The following is a 16291-nucleotide window of genomic DNA, read 5'->3' on the forward strand; positions in this document are numbered from 1 at the left end:
GTATATAGGGTTTGAGTCATTAAGGAAAGTAAGCAAAAAAAGGAGTAAATGTTCTCTGGGACAAACCATGTTACAATGCAAGGGGTGCAAATTAGTTTATTATTTTGCGCATAAGTTAAATACTGGCTGTTTTTTCATGTAGCACACAAATACTTGATAGCTTTATTTTTACACTGAAATGTAAAGTTGATCTAAGACATGCCCGACCCCAACTAATTTCTATCCCCACATTTTAAATTTACCTCCCCCTCCAATGCAACATGGTTTTGCCCAGGTGCAAAGTTACTCCTTTTTTTATGCTTTGCTCTCCTTAATGAATCAGGCCCATAGAGTGTATTTAGTATAATGCATTCCCTACTGTATATTATATAGATAGTAAAAGAGTCTGTAGGCTTCTATACAGATCGGAAATCCGAGATGACTTCTAATATTCATAATAAGTTAAATTAGGGAGCGCTTTTTTCCTTATAATACACATGTATTCCTAATCAACACATGAAGCGATGATTATGACGTCAGAATTCACTGTTTATACAGATATTACATACAGGGGTCTATACATTTATTAGACTCAATTGTGTGTTAGAATGTTAGGTTTCCAAATAGCGTATTTCAAATAGCAAATTATGTGATTGTTTCATTAACATTCAGGATGCAATGAAATTAAGGGTTCGTTGTAGCATAGAATATGGGGTGATTTTATTCTATCTAAGTTTGCTCCCAGGGACCATCAATTTAGGAGAACATTTTAAAGTCATTCTCCTATCCTGATTGGTCGACGGATGTGAACACAGGTCCACCAAGCTCGGGAAAGTTTTTGCCTTTAGTAAATGACCCCCATATGTGATTCAACTTTAAATACGCGTTAAAATGAGGATATTATTTTCGATCGTTAACTCACGCAGCACTTTGTACCTCTGTTGGATCACAAGAAGAGTCTGTTTGGATCCTACAATGACAATACCATCAATCAATCAATTTGTGTTTTACTTGCTTGAATGTGTTTGCAGTTGTCTGTATATATCTGTGTATAATAAGCTGCACTTTATATGTTCCGTCCGTGCGTTTGTGGACACAAGAAGTATTTTGTTACTCAATGGCCATTTAAAATGGGAGATATGGCTTAGTGAAGTGTCTTTATCTTATGTATAATATTCACTAGTAAAAAAGCAAGGTTTAGTTGCTAAACATTGCAAACTGACACTGAAGCCAGAGCAACCAATGAAACACTTGCTTTTGTTATCTCACCTTCACCACACAGATAAAAGCTAAGATGTGATTGGTTGCTGCGGTTGTAGTGTTGATTTGCACAATTTTAAGAAATGCTTTGAAGATCAAGAATCTCAGTTTGCTTTTGTAGATGCATTTTTTTCAGCAGCTTAGTTTCCTAATCCCCCAAGTGAGTTTGGAATATTTCCCTACCCCAATTCCATTGAGAGATACCAAGACACTTTTACTTGCAAACCTGGTGCAGCCTTGAAACTAGGTTTAAAATCAATGGGCAGCTCTTTCTTGAATAAATGTGGCCCCCACATATACCAGTTAGGGGGTCCCCCCAGGCACACATCATTTATCTGACGCTGAGAGCCGTCTCTGACCGAATCGTATTCACTGTGTTGCAGAGAAAAGGTCGTATGATATCCTATAACACATTATTATAGACCTTTGGGCTGATTGATTCTCCTATGCCAAGAAGGGAACTGACTGTTTCTCCTTTCTGGCATTACTGATCAGATTTGTTCTCTGTTTCTCTAAAGGGAGACTCACAAGTTACAATCTAATCATTCAATCGAACTCTTTTTTTTAAACAAATTATTAATACACCATACAGATGGTCAAATCGAGCAATAATATGATCATCTTTGGTGGGAAATCTGCATTGAATTAAATTAAAGCCGATTGCAGTGTGCATATGGTAATACTACAATTCCAGTCCACTGACCCTGAAACTGTCCTACATGTTATTGGAGGATGGAGACAACCAAAATTGTGGTGAAGTTTCACGTGAATTGAGTTTTGCGGCAGAACAGGTCATTGTGTGAAGTTCTGTATTTGAGTTTCCAGTTTTGCTTTGTTTCATAGAACTTCACACCATCGCAGTGAATTCACATTTTGCAGAATTTGTAGTCTATGAATTAAGCTGAAACAACAGCATTCAGTCTGCTGTGTGGTGTGGTGGACTTGGAGCCAAATTCCTGCAAAAAAACATGGCAAATGCAGAACCAGGCAAATATTTTGCTTGATAGTTTTGAAAACTTTGCTCGTCTCTGATGAATTGGTCTTTCTGCTCTTTCAGATCCAAAGTGTAATGTATGCAAAGCAATTGCTTATTGACCTTATCTAAAACAATCACACTGCAAAATATGTGATCATAACACGTGTTTCTATTGTATATTGATGTGATTGTATACTGATATGATTGTATACTGATATGATTGTATACTGATGTGATTGTATATTGATATGATTGTATACTGATATGATTGTATACTGATATGATTGTATACTGATGTGATTGTATATTGATATGATTGTATACTGATGTGGTTGTATACTGATGTGATTGTATACTGATGTGATTGTAAACGGATGTGATTGTAAAGGGATGTGATTGTATACTGGTGTGATTGTATATTGATGTGATTGTAAACTGATGTGATTGTATACTGATGTGATTGTATACTGATATGATTGTATACTGATATAATTGTATATTGCTGTGATTGTATACTGATATGATTGTATACTGATATGATTGCATACTGATGTGATTGCATATTGATATGATTGATGTAAATGTATACTGATGTGATTGTATACTGATGAGATTGCATACTGATATGATTATATATTGCTGTGATAGCATATTGATGCGATTGTATACTGATATGATTGTATATTGCTGAGATTATTTGTTGATGTGATTGTATACTGATATGATTGTATACTGATATGATTGTATATTGCTGAGATTGTTTATTGATGTGATTGTATACTGATATGATTGCATACTGATATGATTTTATATTGCTGTGATTATATATTGCTGTGATTGTATATTGCTGTGATTATATATTGCTGTGATTGTATACTGATATGATTGTATACTGATATGATTGTATATTGCTGTGATAGCATATTGATGTGATTGTATACTGATGTGATTGTATACTGATATGATTGTATACTGATATGATTGTATACTGATATGATTGCATTCAGACAATTACTGCATGTATAGTCAGTTGATGTCACTGGCATCAGGTAAATGATGTGTGTCACGTGCGTACAAGGATGATAATGGCATCACCCTGTCACTGCCCTCTTGGCGGTCACTGAGGTGGACGTGGCTTGATGTCACTGCCCTCTTGGCGGTCTCTGAGGTAGGCGTGGCTTGATGATGCAATGTGCGTCATCTCCACACGTCCCAACCCAACCAGTGCCCTTGTTGGAGATTGGCCTGTGCTCTCTCTCAGGAGTCACCCACCAGTACGGGAGTCTCCCGGGTACACTGCCAGAGTAGGCATTAACAGGAGTAATACTCTTCTCCCAAGTAGCAGATACTCAATCCCACCACCTCCACTAATGGTCCCTTCTCCGGGGATTATCCAAGATGAAATGAATACAACACTCACTGTGGTGTGGTAATAACTGGGCAGCTGCCACCAGCAATTGGGGTTGAGTACTTTAGAAACTGTGGAGGTCCTGGATGTCCCCGTAGGGTCTTCCTCTTGGGACTAGGGGAGCTGGAGACTAGAACTGGTAAAAAAAAAATAGGCTGAAGTTCTTTAAATGATGTAGCTAGGAAGTTATGGTACAAAATATATTTGTTTCACTATAGGGAATAGAAAGTTTATTAAAATGCATCTATCCTTTAATAATGAAATGGGAAAAATAAATGGAGCAGTTTAGATGATGTCTGCACATTTCATACGAGCACAAAAGTACAAATAACTTATTTGTTTTTTGCATACTTGGAATGAAAAGATTCTCTTCCGTTATTCAAAATACTTGTCCGTCTTCTGTTCTGTGTAACGGAACTGTGATTGTCCCCCAAACACTACCGAATACACACCACTTGGCAGGACAGGGACAGCCTCTTAACTGTACACTAACCACTATATTTCTGGAACTCTGTTAAAGGGAAGAATCTCTTTTAAATCCAAAAGTTTTATAACTGTATATGACGTGTCGATGTGTTTTCATTATTGTCTGCTATGTTGCAATGGATGGACCAGAGGAAGACTCAAATCTGCATTTACTTATATAAGGCCTTAAACCCATAGAGAAACCGAGGGGGGGGGGGGGTTCCTAGTGTCTGGAAACCCCCCTCCAAGCCTGCAGCACTGTATAATTGAGGTGGCTGGACCCTGCCCCCGCTTCACACGGCTCTGGCTGAAAAGGGAGAGCTGTGTGCACCTAATAGTAGTGCACGCAGCTTTGCCCATGTATATTATGGGGATAGGAAGAGTTGGAGAGCAGCCAAGCACTGTCTAAAACTATAACTACGCCCCCATGCATGATGGTCACGCCCACTGGCGGCGTGGTATGGAATCCTGCGTTTGCTCCTGAAATTAGTAACAATTTTGGACATGAACCATACTTCACCCAACTAATAGTACAGCCAGGGTTCTGTGCTCTGTCCCTGCCAGGTCAATATTATGTTTTTTAGTTCCCTCTTAAAGACCCCTCTCTCCTCCCCTACCTCAAATGCTCTCATGGTTCTAATCCCTACTTTATTGCATCTGTTTGAAATAAATACATGAGACTACACAAACCTTAAAGGTTGATAATATTTAAATATTTAATATTATTGTCTAAAAAAAACATGTGCCCATTCCACAAATCCAGGCCTATTTTTTCAAGATTAATGCCATTATACATTCTGTTGGTTTAAGATATAATTTCCAAATCTAAATTGGGACAAAATAGGCAACTTCCACGATCCACAGAAACCACGTTCAATCCACAAATCTACACCCACATTCTCATACAGCCACAGCCCTTTCGAATCCAAGAATCTTACCTATTGGGCGGTATATTTAAAACCAGGGTCGGCGAAATGCGTTAATCCCGTCAAGCATGGCAGGGGGGTGCCATACTTACTGGGGCACCTTGCCAACCCGCTTGTGCTAAAAAGTTCTTGTCACGGGCACTAGGAGTCTTTACCCAGGGATCACCAGATGGTAGGCTTACCAGAGCAATGTAGATGGTAATAGGGTACTCTGGTAGCTGGGTGATCACGGAACATGAAATGATGGCCGATGAGATGCTCAGGAAAGTCTATGACTAGCAACACTGGTAATAATGAGGTAATGATACACAAGGAACTGTATGGACAAGGACACGTGAAGGTAGTCAGTGGTCTGCGATAGCAAGTTGTACCACTGCTATAGTGAGGTGGAATGTCCAACAGAAACAAGGAGGTGATGAGAGTCAGCGGTCTGCGGGTAGCAAGTTGTACCGCTGTCTGAGTGAAGGAATGGAATCCAAGTGGAGGTATCCAGGTAGTCAGTGGTCTGCGGTAGCAAGTTGTACCACTGCTCTGTGAGAGGATAATGGAACAGGTGATACCGGAAACAGGGATCAGTGGTCTGACATCAGCAAGTTGTACCACTGCATATATATGTGAGGAGGTGCACGGGGGAAGACTGCAACACAGGATATACACAGGCACCTTATACACGATCCACAGTAATATGCACAATATAGGTATATATATATGTAAATGACTGATCAGGTCTGCAATCTAGAAAGTCTCTTGAAGTAGTCCAGCACAATGATAACACAGTCAATGATGGCAATAGACTCAGCGGATAGCAGACTCCAGAGAGAACCAAACACAGTCCAGCAAGATATGCAATACACAGCACAGTCAATGAGAAGTATGCATACCGTGGTTCAGCAGTAGCAGTCAGATGGGATTGCAGCGGTACCTGAGCGGCTGGAGGCCGACTGGATAGGAAGTCCCTGGATAGGAGAAGCAGCGGTCTAGCAGGTGCAGCGCACAGGTGAGTAGACCGACAGGGACACGAATCCACAGGAGTCAGCAACACGTGGAACTGGACTCATAGGAAACCCAGGAGAATGGAGATGATCCAGCAGAGGGTAGTAGAAGAGATACAAATCCAATGCTGACAGGAGGGTAGAGGCCAGTGGAACACGTGAAGGCGTGGAGAGTGGATCAGCAGGAGATGGACGATAGCGCTGACCACAGCGGCAGGACTCAGCGGCACACGGAGGTAACCAGTAGCAACCACAGGAACCAACAGCGATGGGAAACAGGAGTGCAGCGCAGGGCCGGAGCTGTAGATCACGAAGTGTAGCAGATGGTAATGAAAAGCGGCAGTCTCGAGGAAGTCACAGCAAAGATGAGATGAGAGTGTAGTGCACGGAGGCAGCGGATAGTAATCAGCTGGCAGTCACGATGTTGAACACAGGCGAGTTGCAAGCAGGAGACTGTAGTGCACAGAGGCAGCGGATAGTAGTCAGCTGGCAGTCACGATGTTAAACACAGGCGAGTTGCAAGCAGGAGACTGTAGTGCACAGAGGCAGCGGATAGTAGTCAGCTGGCAGTCACGATGTTGAACACAGGCGAGTTGCAAGCAGGAGACTGTAGTGCACAGAGGCAGCGGATAGAAATCAGCAAACAGACTTGATGAGAAGCAGGTGAGTGAGGTAAAAGCTGGAGTGCACGGAGGCAGCGGATAGCAATGAGCAAACAGTCACATTGATATAAAATAACGTTGAAGTGGTGTAGAAGACTGTAGTGCACGGAGGCAGCGGATAGGAATCAGCAAACAGTCATGATGATAAAGTTGATGGTAGAAGTGGTATGGAACCACAGTAGTAGAAGTGGTTTGGAAACCACAGGAATCAGCAGCACTGAATACACAAGTAATACAGGAACACCTTCAGAGACTCATGAGGAATGAGACTCCAAGATCAGGCAACGTGGTAGTGACCACAGGTGCTTAATATAGGGAGGTTGCCTGATCTGCCAATTAAGTTAAAGGGGTATACACTGAAGTATAGAAAAGGGCTGCGCATGCGCAGACCCTCAGGATGGTGGACGGCCACGGTTCCTAAATGTCCGGGAAGAGGCACTCACGGTCCGGTGAGTGACAGTACCCCCCCTTTTAAAGGTGGGCACAGAACGCCTGGAACCGGGCTTGTCCGGATTTTTGGAGTAAAACTTCTTCAAAAGGGCAGGAGCATTAAGATCTTCAGCTTTGATCCAAGAGCGCTCCTCAGGACCAAAGCCCTTCCAATGAACGAGGAAGTGGAGGACTCCTCGCGAAATTTTTGCATCTAGTACCTCGGTAATCTCAAAATCCTCCTCCTGATGGACTTGAACTGGCTGCGGAGCTGAGGGAGGAGTTGAAAAACGGTTGATAATAAGAGGTTTGAGCAAAGATACATGGAAGGCATTAGAAATCCGAAGACTCTTAGGAAGAAGGAGTTTCACACATACTGGATTGATAACTTGAATGATCCTATATGGACCAATAAAACGAGGGGCGAATTTCATGGATGGAACCTTCAAACGAATATTTTTTGTGGATAACCAGACACGATCTCCAATTTTTAGTGGTGGAATAGCCCGCCTCTTCTTATCAGCGAAAGATTTATATTTGACAGATGTCTTCTTCAAACAGGTTCTAACCTGAGACCAGATATTTTTAAAGGTCTGACAAACAGTCTCCACCGCAGGAACTTGGGTGGGCGGGAGGGCAGGAAATTCCGGAAAAGACGGATGGTGACCGTAGACCACAAAGAATGGAGTTTTGGATGATGACTCATGGTACATGTTGTTATGGGCGAACTCAGCCCAAGGGAGTAACTCTACCCAGTTGTCTTGATTGGCTGATGAAAATATCCTTATAAAAGTCTCAAGATCTTGATTGACACGTTCGGTTTGTCCATTGGATTGTGGATGGTAAGAAGATGAGAGTGCTAATCGTATGCCCAAGGTTTTACAAAGGGCTCGCCAGAATCTGGACACGAATTGTACTCCTCTATCAGACACAATCTCAGATGGACATCCATGGATACGGAAGATCTCTTTAATGAAATGTTCAGCCAGGATAGACGAGGAAGGCAAACCAGACAGAGGGATGAAATGAGCCATCTTCGAAAATCTGTCCACTACGACCCAAATAGTGTTATGGTTCTTACTAGGTGGTAAGTCAGTAACGAAATCCATACTAATATGGGTCCATGGTTTGGACGGAATGGGTAGTGGTCGCAGCAACCCTGCTGGGGTTCTGCGGGAGGATTTGAATTGCGAACATAATTCACAGGAAGCAATGAACTCTTTGACGTCTCTCCTCATTGAAGGCCACCAGTAACTTCGAGAGAGGATCTCAAAAGTCTTGTGTTCACCGGCGTGTCCAGAAAAACGAGAGGCATGGAACCACGAAAGGATTTTCCTCCTTAGAGTAGGAGGCACGAGGGTCTTCCCAAATGGTAGCGTTTTGGTGGATGAAGCAGCCAGTGAGATACATTTGGGGTCTAGAATGGTATGGTTGGAAACCTCTTCTATATCAGAGGATGTAGCAAAGGCTCTAGATAAGGCATCAGCTTTTTTGTTCTTGGCAGCTGGTTTGAAGGTAATTATTAATTCAAAACGGGAAAAGAAAAGAGACCATCTTGCTTGACGAGGGTTCAAGCATTGGGCAGACTGGAGATATGACAAGTTCTTATGATCCGTGAAGATCGTCACCGGATGGCGAGCTCCCTCCAACAAGTATCTCCATTCCTCTAATGCGGCTTTGATAGCCAGTAATTCCTTGTCTCCGATGGTATAATTCTTCTCTGCGGGTAGGAGACCCCGAGAATAGAAGGCACAAGGGTGGAATTTTTGCTGTTCCGAGCGTTGGGAGAGAATAGCTCCTAAGCCCACATTAGAGGCATCTACTTCTAGGAAAAAAGGGAGTGTCACATCAGGCTGACGAAGGATTGGAGCCGAAGAGAAGGACTCTTTTAATGTTTGAAAGGCTTGAATAGCCTCAGTAGACCATTGCTTAGGATTAGCCCCTTTACGAGTCAGGGCCACAATAGGAGATGCAATGGAAGAAAAGTCTTGAATGAAGCGTCTATAGTAATTGGCAAAACCTAAAAAACGCTGGATGGCACGAAGAGTAGTTGGCTGGGGCCAATGTAGTACAGCATTTACTTTGTCAGGATCCATCTTCAGACCAACTCCGGAAACAATATACCCCAAGAATGGAATCTGGGGTAATTCGAATGAACATTTTTCTAATTTACAGAACAATGAATTTTTCCGTAGCCTGGAGAGGACTTCTGCCACATGTTGGTGGTGAGAAGGCAGGTCCTGTGAAAAAATCAATATGTCGTCCAGGTAGACGACGACACATACATATAATAAGTCCCGAAAAATCTCATTGATGAAGCCCTGAAAAACAGCGGGGGCATTACATAGCCCGAAAGGCATTACCAGATATTCGTAATGCCCGTCTCTGGTGTTAAACGCCGTCTTCCATTCGTCACCGGAACGGATTCTGATTAAATTGTAAGCACCACGAAGATCCAACTTAGTAAAAATACGGGCTCCCTTAATGCGGTCAAATAGCTCAGTGATCAACGGAATGGGATACCGGTTCTTGATAGTAATGGCATTGAGTCCACGAAAATCTATACAAGGGCGTAATGATCCATCCTTCTTTTTGACAAAGAAGAACCCAGCTCCAGCGGGCGAGGTGGAAGGTCGAATGAACCCACGCTGGAGGTTCTCCCGTATATATTCAGATGTAGCTTGAGTTTCAGGTAACGAGAGTGGATAGACCCGGCCTCTGGGAGGAGTCTTGCCAGGAAGAAGATCAATCGGACAATCCCAAGAACGATGAGGAGGAAGACGTTCAGACTGAGCTTTATCAAAAACATCGGTAAATGAAGCATATTGAGGAGGGAGTCCCGGTGAAATAGCTGAAATGGAAGCTTGCTGTACCTTGAGAGGAATGACTTGGGAAAGGCAATGATGGTGACATTCAGGCCCCCAAGACGTGACTTGAGGGGTGCGCCAGTCAATCTGGGGAGAATGACACTGAAGCCATGGAAGGCCTAGGACAATCGGACTTGTCGTAACAGGAAGAATTAAAAACGATATCTCTTCATGATGCAGAGCACCAATCTGAAGGGTTACTGGAGACGTACTCTGGGTGATGAGACCGTTGATGAGACGTGATCCATCGATAGCCGTCACAGTAATGGGAGTTTTTAAGGTAATCATTGGTAGAGACCATTGATTAACTAACGATTTGGAAATAAAATTTCCTGCTGCTCCGGAATCAATCAATGCCTGTGACTCAAAGGTCTTGGTAGCAAAGGAAATAGTCACATCAAAAGCGCAGACTTTAGATTTCATAGACGATGGAGAGGACTCCAGGGACCCTAACTTCACCTCTCCAGAACTAGTTAGGGCCTGGCATTTCCCGATCTCTTAGGGCAGGAGCTGAGGACATGAGTGGAATCAGCACAATAGATACAGAGTCTATTCTTGACTCTTCGTTTCCTCTCCTCAGAAGATAACTTGGAACGTCCAATCTCCATGGGAATCACAGCGGGTGACACTGGACGAAATTGAGGGTTAGAGCGAAAAGGTGCTTTAGCAGAAGTCGTTTTCTCAGCCTCTCTTTCACGAAATCTCATATCAACACGATGGCATAGAGAGATCAAATCTTCAAGTGACGAAGGAAGCTCTTGGGTAGTCAGTGCATCTTTAATTTTATCGGAAAGCCCCTGCCAGAAGGCGGCAACTAGGGCTTCAGTGTTCCACTGAAGTTCAGAGGCTAAGATCCTAAATTGAATGACGTACTGGCCTACAGTATGAGATCCTTGTCGCAGACGGAGGATGCTGGAAGCAGCGGAGGTCACACGACCTGGTTCATCGAACACACTTCGGAATGTAGAAATGAATTTGGCACTATCTTGTAATATTGGATCGTTCCTCTCCCACAGAGGGGAGGCCCAAGCCAGGGCTTGTCCTGAAAACAAAGAGATAAGATAGGCCACTCTGGAACGATGGGTAGAAAAATTTTGAGGTTGGAGCTCAAAATGGACTGAACATTGGTTAAGGAAACCCCTACAAGTTTTGGGGTCTCCATCGTACTTTGACGGAGTAGGCAGGTGAAGCGTGGAAGCTATAGACACCTGGGATGGCAATGGGGAAACGGAGGAAAGCACAGGAGCTTCAGTAGTAGCTGTCACAGTCTGTCCAGATGTACCTTGGGAGGTTAATGACTGATAACACTGAAGTAACAGCTGTTGGCGGGCATCCTGTTGCTCCACACGGCTAACCAGATGTTGCAGCATCTCTTTGGCGGTAGGTTCCACATCTGGGTCTGTCATGGCCTGATCTTACTGTCACGGGCACTAGGAGTCTTTACCCAGGGATCACCAGATGGTAGGCTTACCAGAGCAATGTAGATGGTAATAGGGTACTCTGGTAGCTGGGTGATCACGGAACATGAAATGATGGCCGATGAGATGCTCAGGAAAGTCTATGACTAGCAACACTGGTAATAATGAGGTAATGATACACAAGGAACTGTATGGACAAGGACACGTGAAGGTAGTCAGTGGTCTGCGATAGCAAGTTGTACCACTGCTATAGTGAGGTGGAATGTCCAACAGAAACAAGGAGGTGATGAGAGTCAGCGGTCTGCGGGTAGCAAGTTGTACCGCTGTCTGAGTGAAGGAATGGAATCCAAGTGGAGGTATCCAGGTAGTCAGTGGTCTGCGGTAGCAAGTTGTACCACTGCTCTGTGAGAGGATAATGGAACAGGTGATACCGGAAACAGGGATCAGTGGTCTGACATCAGCAAGTTGTACCACTGCATATATATGTGAGGAGGTGCACGGGGGAAGACTGCAACACAGGATATACACAGGCACCTTATACACGATCCACAGTAATATGCACAATATAGGTATATATATATGTAAATGACTGATCAGGTCTGCAATCTAGAAAGTCTCTTGAAGTAGTCCAGCACAATGATAACACAGTCAATGATGGCAATAGACTCAGCGGATAGCAGACTCCAGAGAGAACCAAACACAGTCCAGCAAGATATGCAATACACAGCACAGTCAATGAGAAGTATGCATACCGTGGTTCAGCAGTAGCAGTCAGATGGGATTGCAGCGGTACCTGAGCGGCTGGAGGCCGACTGGATAGGAAGTCCCTGGATAGGAGAAGCAGCGGTCTAGCAGGTGCAGCGCACAGGTGAGTAGACCGACAGGGACACGAATCCACAGGAGTCAGCAACACGTGGAACTGGACTCATAGGAAACCCAGGAGAATGGAGATGATCCAGCAGAGGGTAGTAGAAGAGATACAAATCCAATGCTGACAGGAGGGTAGAGGCCAGTGGAACACGTGAAGGCGTGGAGAGTGGATCAGCAGGAGATGGACGATAGCGCTGACCACAGCGGCAGGACTCAGCGGCACACGGAGGTAACCAGTAGCAACCACAGGAACCAACAGCGATGGGAAACAGGAGTGCAGCGCAGGGCCGGAGCTGTAGATCACGAAGTGTAGCAGATGGTAATGAAAAGCGGCAGTCTCGAGGAAGTCACAGCAAAGATGAGATGAGAGTGTAGTGCACGGAGGCAGCGGATAGTAATCAGCTGGCAGTCACGATGTTGAACACAGGCGAGTTGCAAGCAGGAGACTGTAGTGCACAGAGGCAGCGGATAGTAGTCAGCTGGCAGTCACGATGTTAAACACAGGCGAGTTGCAAGCAGGAGACTGTAGTGCACAGAGGCAGCGGATAGTAGTCAGCTGGCAGTCACGATGTTGAACACAGGCGAGTTGCAAGCAGGAGACTGTAGTGCACAGAGGCAGCGGATAGAAATCAGCAAACAGACTTGATGAGAAGCAGGTGAGTGAGGTAAAAGCTGGAGTGCACGGAGGCAGCGGATAGCAATGAGCAAACAGTCACATTGATATAAAATAACGTTGAAGTGGTGTAGAAGACTGTAGTGCACGGAGGCAGCGGATAGGAATCAGCAAACAGTCATGATGATAAAGTTGATGGTAGAAGTGGTATGGAACCACAGTAGTAGAAGTGGTTTGGAAACCACAGGAATCAGCAGCACTGAATACACAAGTAATACAGGAACACCTTCAGAGACTCATGAGGAATGAGACTCCAAGATCAGGCAACGTGGTAGTGACCACAGGTGCTTAATATAGGGAGGTTGCCTGATCTGCCAATTAAGTTAAAGGGGTATACACTGAAGTATAGAAAAGGGCTGCGCATGCGCAGACCCTCAGGATGGTGGACGGCCACGGTTCCTAAATGTCCGGGAAGAGGCACTCACGGTCCGGTGAGTGACAGTTCTATTTTCACGTGCCCCCTTATATTCCAAGTGCCCCCACTGAACAGCAGGGATCAGAATAAGTGTGGTGGTATGGGGGAGAGCCGATTAGGTAGCTGAAGTTTTGAACCTAAACGCTAGAGATGCTCAACTTATAATAATAATAATACTATGTTCTAATTCAAATTTTGAGTTTTCCCGTTCCCATGGAAAAAATATTAAAAATGCCATCAAATGTAGCCGCTAAAGTTCGGACAAGCTCAAATCAAGGATGTAGCTACATGTTTTCGTCTATCTAAAGGAGAATTTAAAATATATTTTTGAACTTTAGAGAAAATTCGGCAATCCTCTCTGAAACAAATCTGAACACTATTATGAAACGTTGGTTTTACTTTAATGTTTTTATCAATGTGTAATCGATTTTCATAACGGATCAATTCTTCTATTAGATCTACAATCATTCTGATCAGCAATGTCCTTTAATGTTTAGTGATAGATAAGTCACACACGGATCATTTAATTATTATGAGTCGATAAACTTTCTATCACTGCTTATTACAGAGATAGAAAATACAGGCTAGCGGTGGCTAGCGGGTGAGAGTGATCTTACCACCTCGTCAGCTAGTCCTGGATATATCTCATACTTGCCAACTCTCCCGGAATGTCCGGGAGACTCCCGGATTGGGGATGGGTCTCCCGGACTCCCGGGAGTGTATGGCAATCTCTCGTATCTGCCCACTTCCTAGTGAAGTTGGCAGAATTAGGTCCAAAATGAGGCAATTTTCGGGTCCCCGCCTCCCGCACGCCCACCTCCCCCTGGCAGCTCCCGGAAGCTAACTACAAGAAGTTGTCAAGAATGATATATCTGCATACCCATTTTTTCCAGAGTAAAGGCTTTTCATAAATAAATACAATATGAATGTGTTATATAGACCCAGGAAATGCAGAAACAAGCACGAACCTGCTTAACAGGAATACTCCACATGTATACAAGCAGGAAAACCAGTCATTTCCGGAAGTTGTAGCTGATATTCTGCAAGTGATGGCTGAATAAGCTGCAGCCCTGTACAGATCCTACACACTGCGAATGTGACACTTTGTATGTATGTAGAAGTGTATTTATAATGTGACACAAAACGCCTTACACATACCTGCCAATAACATGTTAGGACACAGCACAACTCCTGCAAACCCTGCCACAATTCACCTGTTCATATCAGACAAGACCGTTCTCTTTTTACTGCAAGACACAGAGGAAAATCAGGACGGTCCTGCAAAAACTGGGATGAGTTAAAGCACACAGTATATGACAAATTGGGTACAGCAACAAAATCAAATTAATGTTACTAGTTGTTACTAGTTCTAACTGCTTAAAGAATTTGACTCTTTGTTAGATAAATATTTCTAAGTTATATCCAGCAGCAAAAAGAGACTTTCCTATGAAAATAGGGTTACATGAGAGAAGAGTGATAGTCGTTATCTAACCCCCCTGATTCCAGTATTTAAAACAGCAAATTTGTCATTCCAGCGAGTTTTGCTTTTAATAAAATTGCCATTTTAAATAAAGCCGGAAAATTGGCGATTCTCAAGAACGCAGATTGGTACACTGGAAGTGATTAGGTGAGTGGCTATGGGTGGAATGGATATAAGGATCTGGAGAGGAGGACAAAAAAATGCTCCAAGTGTCCAAATGTCTCTATATGGAACCAAATGACTTTGTGAGCCATAAAAGCCCTTACTCTACTCTCTTCTCCATTCAGACAAGAGAGTAATGTTTCCGTTGTCTGCGGTCCTTGAGAATATTGTTGCTCAGAAATCTGGGGGCTGATATAGATTTAGGAGCAGATCAATCTGTTGGGTGCAGAATTTCAGTTGGAAAACAACATTTTGAGTTGGGAGGGGGAGGGGGGGTGAAATGTGACCTGATTTGCAGTTGGCGGGAGGGGCTGTATAGTCCGACTGTACAATACAGTGTAATGAAACAGCTGTCAGTGGAGGAAGAAATATTTTCCCTGCATTCAATAAAATTTCTACCTCTATCTCTAAATCAGCTCCATGGTGCCAATACCGCTGTACCCATTATACCCACCAAATGTGTCTACACCCCCCACACACCTCATGCATAGGCAAACCGAGAGGGGAGGGGGTTCCTAGTGCCTGGAAACCCCCCTCCAAGCCTGGGGCACTGTATAATTTAGATGGCTGGACACTGCCCCGCTTCACACAGCTCCGCTTGAAAAGGGAGAGCTGCGTGCACCTAACAGTAGTGCATGCAGCATTGCCCATGTATATTATGGGGGATAGGAAGAGTTGGAGAGCAGCCAGGCACTGTCTAAAATTATAGCCACGCCCCCCATGCATGCTGGTCACGCCCACTGGCGACGTGGTGTGGACAACCCCCTCTACAAATCCTGCGTTTGCCCCTGTCATGTGTGATGATAACGCATCCCCTCTGTGAAATATAAGGATATTAGAAGCCAATGTAGAGTTCCATAACCATATTATTATTATTATTATTATTATTATTATTATTAACATTCATTTATTTATATAGCACCAGCATCATCCATAGCACAAGGCTGCAGACCGAGTATACAGGTCACAGACCTATATTATCCTCATGTTCTACAGTAGAGTTTGTATTATTTGTTATTAATGGATGGTTTATGACAAACATTCTATAATGTAAAAATAGCTGTTTTATGACTTGAGACAGAAAGTACCTCATGTATATTGTCAAGTATATAGGAAGAGTTAATCTCACTCCCGCAAAGAGCATATAACACGTGACTCGTAAAATACTGAAAGCACAAATAGTGCTACAACAAAATGGCTGCCTGCAACATCTACAAAGGACCGGATTGCATTTTTTTTTTTTTTTTGGGTGAAAAAATAGAATTTTGAAGCTTTAAGATTTCTATTAATGTAACGTCCACTGAGTGCT

The 16291-nt window shown here is 43.6% G+C and overlaps 1 protein-coding gene across 2 annotated transcripts in view; it reads left to right on the forward strand.

Moving 5' to 3' along the window:
* Nucleotides 1-16291, forward strand: part of LOC142107546 (myelin-associated glycoprotein-like) — an 88256-nt gene that overhangs the window by 590 nt on the left and 71375 nt on the right. The gene's annotated exons all lie outside the window — the stretch shown is intronic.

The sequence above is a fragment of the Mixophyes fleayi genome, chromosome 11, assembly GCF_038048845.1.
Source record: "Mixophyes fleayi isolate aMixFle1 chromosome 11, aMixFle1.hap1, whole genome shotgun sequence".
In the NCBI taxonomy this organism is placed as follows: Eukaryota; Metazoa; Chordata; class Amphibia; order Anura; family Limnodynastidae; genus Mixophyes; species Mixophyes fleayi.